This window comes from Urocampus carinirostris, chromosome 18, assembly GCF_059441175.1.
Source record: "Urocampus carinirostris isolate Australia breed hairy pipefish chromosome 18, RoL_Ucar_1.0, whole genome shotgun sequence".
Taxonomy (NCBI): domain Eukaryota; kingdom Metazoa; phylum Chordata; class Actinopteri; order Syngnathiformes; family Syngnathidae; genus Urocampus; species Urocampus carinirostris.
In genome coordinates this window covers 9,668,942-9,679,168 of record NC_142366.1, presented here as the reverse complement: position 1 = coordinate 9,679,168, position 10,227 = coordinate 9,668,942, and positions in this window count along the sequence as shown.

Sequence of the window (10,227 nt, the reverse complement as noted above, 5' to 3'; positions counted from 1 at the left end):
TGTGCCATTATATGCTATAATAGAATTTTGGATGGGTTCTTTTTTGAAATGTTACCTTGTCAAAAATGTTAATATTGATGATAAGAATAAACAGATGACAGAAACAAAGGATGTAAGTTCAACAAAATAAAACACACAACATTTTATTTCAAGTCAGCACCATATATTTGAAGTTTTCTCTCTCAATTGATCATTATGAGCCGATTTCTCTTGTTTCCTTCTTGTCTCAGCTTTCAAGATGACAAGATGAATCGTAGCAACCCGCCAATTGTCTGGCACAGGATCGTCCTGTCCTTCTAAAGCTAATAATGCAATCAACCTAATCTATCCTTAATGCAATCAAATCTATTAAAATCTAATCCTATCCCATTCTCTTAATTGGATCTGATGGATTGTGTTACACTTTCGATCAGTTGCCATGGCGATGGTAGTTAAATTCTTGCAGGGTTTGTGGAGCTGACGGAGAAACGCTATTGTTTGTATTAATGGCTGTAACGGCAACATGTCCAAGAAGAGTTCTTTAATGAGCTTGACGATTCATTTGCTTAAATGAAGGACACATGTTAGTGTTATTGTCACAACCGGTCAAAAATCCTAGTCAAAACCTGTTCAACGCAAGCAATCGTTACCCAAAAGTTGGTGACTGGGAAGAAATTGCTGTGATTTCGCAATAATTATTCTGTTTTAGACAAAGTGAATTTTTCTGGGTGAGGTTTGGATGCATTGGGTTTCCACGAGACAAGCTCCTATAAAACATTTCACTCTTCTCAAATACCTTTTTTATATCTTTCTAAACAAAATATAATCTAAAATAAAAGTAAATATTGTAAAAATAAATTATTTTAAATAAAATCGACAAGACAGCAAATAAAGACTTAAGAAACTAAATATGTGAGGAATGATGCTATAACTTTCGAGATTCAAATCTGTGCTTTGTCTTTACCCATCGAAGAAGAAAGCTCTTTTCGTTCTCCCCTTGTTTGATTGATTATGGGTAGGTTACCATAATAAAGAGATGAGCAGTTTTATTTACAGAATATTCTGGGCAAAATGAGCTACTGATCATTACAGTAGAAATGCAAAGACTGAAATGGCTTACCATCATCCTTATACTATACTATGCTGCACTATACAATTATATACTTTGTTCCTTCCAAGTTTTTATTTACACAATTTTCCTTTGACATAGTCTGCTGACCTTTACTGTAGAAATTCACAATAGCAAAGACTAAGACGGTTTACCATCATTCTTATATTATACTACACGACGCGACACGACACTACACGACTCTACACTACACTACACTTTGTTCTTTCAAGGTTTTATTCACATAGTATTCTTTTGACCTACTGATCTACTGACTATTACTGCAGAAATTCTAAGATGCTTACTATCATTCTTATACTATACTATGCTATGCTATGCTATGCTATCCTATGCTATGCTATCCTATCCTATCCTATCCTATGCTATGCTATGCTATGCTATGCTATGCTATGCTATGCTATGCTATACCATACCATACCATACCATACCATACCATACCATACCATACTACACTATACTTGTCACGAATGAGAACCCAACTGCGTAACGTTACTCACAATTTATTGGGGAGAGGAATGCGCACACACTTGATCCGGGGATCGATGGTCGCGGAAGTGGATTGAAAACAAATAGATCAGGCCGAAAATAAAACAGGATCAAACACAGGCAAATTCACAGGACTTGGCATTTCACACAGGGTCTAGCAGGAGTTTCGCAGACGCTCTGACACCAGGCAACTCGCGAAACTGCGTTTAAGTAGTCCGGCAGCAATCTGTCAACGCGTTTCAGCTGGTGTCAATGGGCGGGGCCAATTGGGCGCCGTGGCAACCATGACAATACTATACTATACTATACTATACTATACTATACTATACTATACTATACTATACTATACCTTGTATAAGAATGATGGTAAACCACTCAGTCTTTGCACAAGTGAATGTATACAGCCATTGCCCTGGAGCTCATTTATGCCCAGAATGTTCTGTAATAAAACATTTGGCGGAATTATAATACACTTGGTATAAAAAATGATGGCAAAATACTTCAGTCTTAGCACTACAGCCATAGTTGTACAGCTTTTTGGTGCCAGTTACATTTTGTAATAAAAGGAACTGCTCATCCTTTTTTAGACTTTCTTTCGAAAAACCGTATACCTCCCTATCCAGATTCAAACAAAAAAACAGAAAAAGACGATCTATAACGCAATCATTGTTAAGCGTATGAACAATATATTTGTAAAAAGCAACATTTTCATTACAAAAAAAGTAAACAATGCTTGGTTTTCATAGTCTTCCTTAAAAATGTGTATTTAGTCGTTTGCTAGGGTATTCAACTTCGTAAGATTCTTAGTATTTGTATTGTCCTAAACTACCCCCAGGAGTACATGTAACCCTGTTTGAGAACCATTTCCCTAGAGGTCAATGGAGTCACCCAGTCATTTGTGGGCATGTACAGTGCCATGAAATAGTATTCGGCCTCTTCTTGCTTTCTGTGTTTTTGCTTATTTATCACTTACAAGGTTGCTGCCTCAGGAACTGGACAACTTGCGTTGGTTGATGGAATAATGAATCTTGGTGTTAACCAGAAGATCCTGAAGGAGAACGTCAGGCCATTAGTCCATGCCCTCAAACTCAAAATCTCTTGGACCATGCAGCAGTACGATTCGAAACACACCAGCAGGTCCACCTCTGAATAGCTAAAAAACAAGACGAAATGAAGTTTCTGGAGTCAACGTTTGGATTTAAATCAAATTGACATGCTTTGGTGTGACTTTAAACGGGTAGTTCATGTTGGAAAACCCTCCAATATGGCAGACTTGATACCATTTTGCAAAGAAGCGTGGGCTAAAACTCCTCCGCGGCATTATGAAAGACTCATTACCAATAATCGTGAATGTTTGACTTCTGTGATTGCTGCAAAAGGTGGCCCACATCGCTATTAGGTTCAGGGGGCAATTACTTTGTCACATAGGGCCAGATAGGCTTTGTGTCACGACTAGAATCAGGACCCAATTGCGTAACGTTTACCACCAGTTTGATTGAAAGAAAGGGGAAGGGGAAGGCGCGGGAAGCAAGTCAATTTCGCACTCGGATTGTGATCCGAACACGGACGTGGGTCTTTGGTAGCGAGCGATGGCGGTGTCAGGGACGGAAAAACAGGTTGGTAGGCGGGACAGGGAGAGCAAAAAGGTGTTTGGGGTCGGAAACGAGTCGTAAGCCAGGATGAGCAAGTAGACGTAGTTGTCATGATTACCTAAGTGGAACCACCTGGGGTAATTATCTGACGCGCTGGAATGCGCTTCCTGATTGAATTATGTTCCCTTTTTAAGCACGCTACGCCGAGACCTCTTCGTCTGAGGATTACTTTTGTACCCCGTTTGACTCTCCTGATTTACCTGTGCCTTCTTGACTTGTTTACCTGATTCTGCCTGCCTCCGATCCGACCTGCTTCCGTCCCACGCTACGATCTTCTCTCCAGTCCTGGTAAACTCGACCTGCTTCCGTCCCACGCTACGATTGGCTACGTGTTCCGAAGTTGTCTTCACGGCGTTGCTGCTGACGTTCGACGGTCATCGCGTCTCCCGCTAACCCTTTACACTTCCCCAAATAAAAGAATTGTACAAACGCTCTGGGGTCTCCTGCTCTGTTCTGGTCCTCCTGACAGAATCCTCAGACCAGAATGGACCCAGCGTTCGTACATCTGCCCCCTGACGACTATGAAAGCCAGAACCAGCAGCCCAATCCCCCTTTAGAATGTGCAGTTCGGCAAGTCATTTCCGACGTGGAGAAATTGGCTAAGCAAGTGAGTCTGTTACGGCTCGAGTGGGATCTGTTGGTCGGGACTGGTTCTATCTCTCCAAAGTAATGACCCATCAAGCCACTTCATCGGTGCCCAACACTGACAGGGCACCTTCGGCCTTATGACTGCGCAATGACTCCCATGCCTGCCTGTTCGACTCTCCGGCCTGCCTGTTCGACTCTCCGGCCTACCTGTTCGACTCTCCGGCCTGCCTGTTCGACTCTCCGGCCTGCCTGTTCGACTCTCCGGCCTGCCTGTTCGACTCCCCGGCCTGCCAGTCCGACTCCCCGGCCTGCCAGTCCGACTCCCCGGCCTGCCTGTTCTGATTCCGCCTGTCCTGTCTTGCCGGTTCTGATTCTGCCTGTCCTGTCTCGCCGGTTCTGATTCTGCCTGTCCTGTTTGCCGGTTCTGAGTCGACTCTCCTGTTTTTGCCGGTTCTGATTCTGCCTGTCCTGTTTTTGCCGGTTCTGATTCTGTCTGTCCTGTTTTTGCCGGTTCTGATTCTGCCTGTCCTGTTTTTGCCGGTTCTGATTCTGCCTGTCCTGTCTGATCCTGCCTGTCCTGTCTGATTCTGCCTGTCCTGTTTTTGCCGGTTCTGATTCTGCCTGTCCTGTGTGATTCTGCCTGTCCTGAGTTGACTCTCCTGATTTACCTGTGTTTCCCTGTGACGTGTCTTGGGTTTATTTTTTTCCTGGGGGACTTCTGGAGCCGTCCTTTGAGGGGGGGGTTCTGTCATGATTACCTAAGTGGAGCCACCTGGGGTAATCATCTGACGCGCTGGAATGCACTTCCTGATTGGTTTATGTTCCCTTTTTAAGCACGCTACGCCGAGACCTCTTCGTCTGAGGATTACCTTTGTACCCCGTTTGACTCTCCTGATTTACCTCTGCCTTCTTGACTTGTTTACCTGATTCTGCCTGCCTCCGATCCGACCTGCTTCCGTCCCACGCTACAATCTTCTCTCCAGTCCCGGTAAACTCGACCTGCTTCCGTCCCACGCTACGATTGGCTACGTGTTCCGAAGTTGTCTTCACGGTGTTGCTGCTGACGTTCGACGGTCATCGCGTCTCCCGCTAACCCTTTACACTTCCCCAAATAAAATAATTGTACAAACGCTCTGGGGTCTCCTGCTCTGTTCTGGTCCTCCTGACAGTAGTCGGTATCAAAAATGGGTTGTAAGCCGGGATGAGGGAACAGACGTGGTCGGGATCAAAACAGGTCGTAGCCGATGACAAACCGGAGCAAAAACGGCACAGGCGGGAGTCAGGGTCAAAAAAGGCTTGCCTTGTATCAACAGAGGTTCGCAGACGGACTGACAACAGGAGAGTGACAGGACTGGGTTTAAAAAGGGACAGGGAGCCAATCAGAGCCCGCCAAATGAGCGGGCACAGGTGATTCACATTGGTAATAATGACAATTAGATTTTTGTTCGTGCCGTGATAAATTGAGTCAACATTTCGAAAGTGCATTTTGTATTTCCTTGGGTTGTCTCTGTGTAATATTAAAATTGGTTTGATGATCTGAAACTTTGTGATAAATATGCAAAAACACAGAAATTAGGAAAAGAGACATATACTTTTTCACAGCACTCAAGAGAATTATACCTGTTTTTTTAGCAGGAAATGACTCTTTTGAACAAGAACCTTCCTGAAATGTGTCGGACGGCAAGGTGTTCTCTCGCTGACCGGTGTTAAATAGATGTAGATGAACTAAAACGGGGGCAGCGCGACCTGGTCTGTGATTTCGTTTAAATAGACGGAATTGAAACCACGTCACGCTTCTCAAATTAGTGGAAAATTGTCTTCCTTTTATTCTGTATATTGAAAGAGGATAACTTTTTCTTTCTGTGCATATTCGTTTAACATTCGTGTAAAACAGTGCTGGAGTTGAGAAGTTGCATTGAGGTTATTAATTTTAATAAAACAGAAAAAACACATAAAACAGAATATTCTAGGCTTTTGAATACAGAACAAGGCTGTGATGGTTTCATCAAAATGGCTGTCATGTCACAAACCAGGACAGGGAACAGGAATGAGAACCCAATCGCGTAACTTTACTCACAGTTTATTGGGGGGAGGAGGAATGAGCGCACACTCGATCCGGGTATCGATGGTCGCGGAAGTAGATTGAAATCAGAACGGGGGAATGGTCAAAATAAAACAGATCGGGACGAAAATAAAACAGGATCAAAACACAGGCAAAAACGGAGGTTCACAGGACTTGGCATATCACAACAGAGTACAGCATGAGTTTTGCAGACGCTCTGACACCAGGCGACTTACAAGACAGCGTTTAAGTAGTCCGGCCGCAATCTGTCAACGCGTTTCAGCTGGTGTCCGTGGGCAGGGCCAACTGGGCGCCATGGCAACCGTGACAGAACTTGGCGCCACACGGCGGGGACCAATTGGGCGCCATGGCAACCGCGACATGTCAATCATTTAAATACGAGTGGGTTATGACAAAAACGAAACATAGGCCAGTGTAAAATTCCCCAAATCCCAGTTTCACACCAGTCCTTTGCCCAGACTCAATCCTGCAATTGGCTACTCAAGACCTCCCTCCGGACATTAAATCAGAACACCACTTAGAACATTGTAGAGACTGTGTAACGACTAGATGAATGAATGCATAGGGACCTCAACAAGAAGTGAATAAGTAAATAAACTGTAACTAGACAGTAGATAACTAGTGTTAATTTAACACTCGTAGATGAGGACCATATGTTCACTGAGATAGCCTTAAAAATGTACTCTTAACACTATTACTGCATATCTTTAAATAAACTGTGTTCAATTAACACTTGAAGAGTAAAGATTTAACACTACCTTAATGAACTCTTGGTCTTTATCTACGGGTGTTAAATCAATATTATATTACTATTAGTAGTAGTATTAGTAGTATCATTATTATTTGTATTATTATTATTATATCTATGTGTACATTCAAATATATCACTGATGTCAAAGTCAAATGTAATGCGATGATCTTGATTCACTATTGTGTTATACACCAAGAATCGCAAGTGTATTTTTATTTCTATTTTAAAGTGCATTACTTATTTTTGAAGTATTGTTGTTGGAAAACAATATTTATGCACTTTATTGCATTTATAGCAAATTATATTATAAATTATTTCAGTTCACCGAATGATAAAAATTGCTTTTACATACAAGTTCTTGACATTAAAAAGCGGTAGTGCACTTGTTTAAAACCGGAAGTGGCAAACCTTTAACAGAATTCGAATGCAATTGTCGGAGCGGTTTATTCACGCACAACTATTTAGTCTTGCTTCAGAATAAAGCAGCTGTATACTAAAATGCCAGTCTTGAGTCAAGCTTTTTTTGTTGTTATAAAATAGAATAGAATAGAATAGAATAGAATAGAGTAGATTAGAATAGATTAGAATAGATTTTTATCATCATTGTTACAAAATGGGTGGAACATATTGTGACAACAAAATTGGACGTGGCACTCCAGGTTCACATTTTACTGAGAGAATTAAAAAAAAAAAAAAAAAAAGATGAAGATAATTTACACAATGTTTACACAAGAAAGTGTGGGCATGTCGAGGCAGAAACAGATGTTTACATTGGGTGTTTACATACAGTTTTGGGATCCTATTAGTGGAATATGCGGTAGTGCAAAATAGGCAACATTTTGCATAGGCATGAATACAATTTTAAATCTCTATGAGGTAGTGTGTTTGCAAGAGTTATTTAATTCTTGAAAAGCGTTCGATTAAAAAAAAAATAGCAAAAGTCTTAGTGGTAGTGTTGGCATGTATGCTATTATTACTTATAAGAAATTTTAAGCCATTTTTGCTAAAATAGAAACTAAAAGCTACAGGCTTCTTTCGTTTAATTTGTATAAAAAATAAATTCATCTATTTGGCCTGTTGAAATTTGAAGATTACTGACAGAGCCATGGGAAAATATTGCTTTAGCTGATCCTATTGGAATTTATTTTTTCAGCTTTTCAGTGGGTTCAATTAGGTTCACTTGACAATACGCTTCATTTAAAAACGAAATCAACATTCAATAAGTCCGGCCCTCAGCCTCAACCCATTTTTTCCATAATTTTGCCCTCTGTTTGGCTTTGACACCTCCAAATCATATAGACAATCCTAATGTGCATTAATTACCGCTAAATGATGAAAAATTGACACACAATCTACACAGCCCAAAACATCATCGGCTGCTCCCCGCCCAGTCGAGAGGACATTGCAGGTTTGCGATACTCCAGCAGAGCCATTAACTTTATAAAAGCAAGTCTCATCTGCGGCTGCCACCTCTCTGACCTGCTGTTTTGGTAGGCGCTACATGTCCCTATAAACTAGGACAAACCGGATTAGCGCCATCACAACCCTAAACGAGCGCACAAAAATGTGAAAACATACCTGGCAAATTATTTTGGGGTTTTTCCTGCTGACAAATGACTCTGTGAAAATGAATGCTATTGCACAAATCTATGAAAATGTATATCTTGTTTTTGTTTTTCTTATGCAGCTAAGTTATTGCTCCTCTCTTCATTATACTACTGTTATGATGCACTATTCTTTTGCATTGCATTATTAGTGCTTTGGGATGTCTTCAGTGACTTGAAAAGCGCTATATAAATGCAGACCATTTTATGAATTATTATTATTATCACCTTTTTAAGCACTATTGCCTTTTTATCCTTGTAGTCTTTTATCTTTTTTTTCTCTCTTTTAGGTTTTTATTACGTGCTTACCCTGGAGTGCCATGTCTAATCTTGTAGCATTTTCTCTCTTTATCTTTTTTCCAGAATGATACAAAGCATCTATATCTATATATCTATATATCTATATATATATCTATATATCTATATATCTATCTATATATCTATATATCTATATATATATCTATATATATATATATATATATATATATATATATATATATATATATATATATATATATATATATATATATATATATATATATATATATATATATATATATATATATATATCATCACCATACATATACATATATGTATGGTGATGATGCAATGAAATTGATGTAAATGTAAAATTAACTAACAGTGGTAAATACAATTTACGATCCAAGTCATAAAGAACTTTACTAGTGCCTCACTGTGTCATGATTGCTGATTCAAGGCACCTGTGACTGCCCAATTGGCGCCAACAGCCCTGAGAGCTGATTGGTTCAGAGACTCCTTTCAAGAGGAAGCCGTCAGATCGTTGCGAACCGATGCTCCCAGCTAGGCAAGCTCATACCTTCAGACATTTTTCCTGCCCTGTTTTCTCCTACCTGATACCGCCGACCTGTTCCTGGACCCGTTTCTGCCCTGCTCTGCCATCCCGACATCCGACCCGTTTTGCCTCGCTTCCTGCCTGATACCTGTTGCTGACCTCGTTTCTGAACTCGATACCGCCCTTGCTCCCGTCCCGGCTAATGACCAGTATCCCTGCAGTCTATGATTATCCTCGCTCGACGTGGAAGTGCCACTTCCGCATTCCAGCCACCTGCTACCCGTGTCCGTCAATCATCGGATCGTGGAAGCAAGCACTGCTCTCCCTCTTTATCAATAAAACTGAGTCAACGAACGCTACTGGGTCCTGTCTCTGTTTCTGGTCCGTGGAGCAACGGCGAGATGCCATCTTGGTCAACAGCCTTACCGAACAGAAGGCACCGGAGAACACCCTTGATCAGGCTGACATCTGAGCTGCAAAAAAGCGATGGAAGTGGGGGCTGAGCACAGGCTCTCTCGGTCTTGTCGGGCCCTGGTATCTCACACTCGGTGCACGTCCAATCCCACTTTAAACCTTAGATTTTTGAGAAAAGGCACCTCCTCACTGCCCGAAGACAGCTGGGATGGGCTCCAGCACCCCCACGACCTCACTGGGGATAAGCGGTGCAGGTAATGGATGGATGGATGAGAAAAGGCCTATTTGTCTCAAGTTTTACACATTATACTGTTGTTAGAGAGTGAGAGCTTGGTGGCCTTGGGGGTAGGGCGCCCGCTCGGAGACTAGGAGGTTTGCTCGTTCAAGCCCAAGACTTACAACATTGTTACTCATTGCCTCCCTGCTTGGCGCTCGGCATTAGGGGTTAAAATTGGGGGGTTTGGTCACCTAATGACTCCCAACACATCAGTTGGGTTGAGCGAGGGGGCTGGGAACCCCCTCATCTGTATCAATCTCCCAGAAAGAGTCAGGGATGTGTTCTTGACTCTAGCCACCTCCCACTAGGGATATAGAGAGTGAGGAGGTCTCAGAAATGTCTCAGAAACTGTAGAATACTGTTTATATTGTGACTTAAAAATGTGATCATTGGATTGTTATAATGAGGTAAGATATGATCATTTCTTTATATAATTGATTGAAGAAGCGT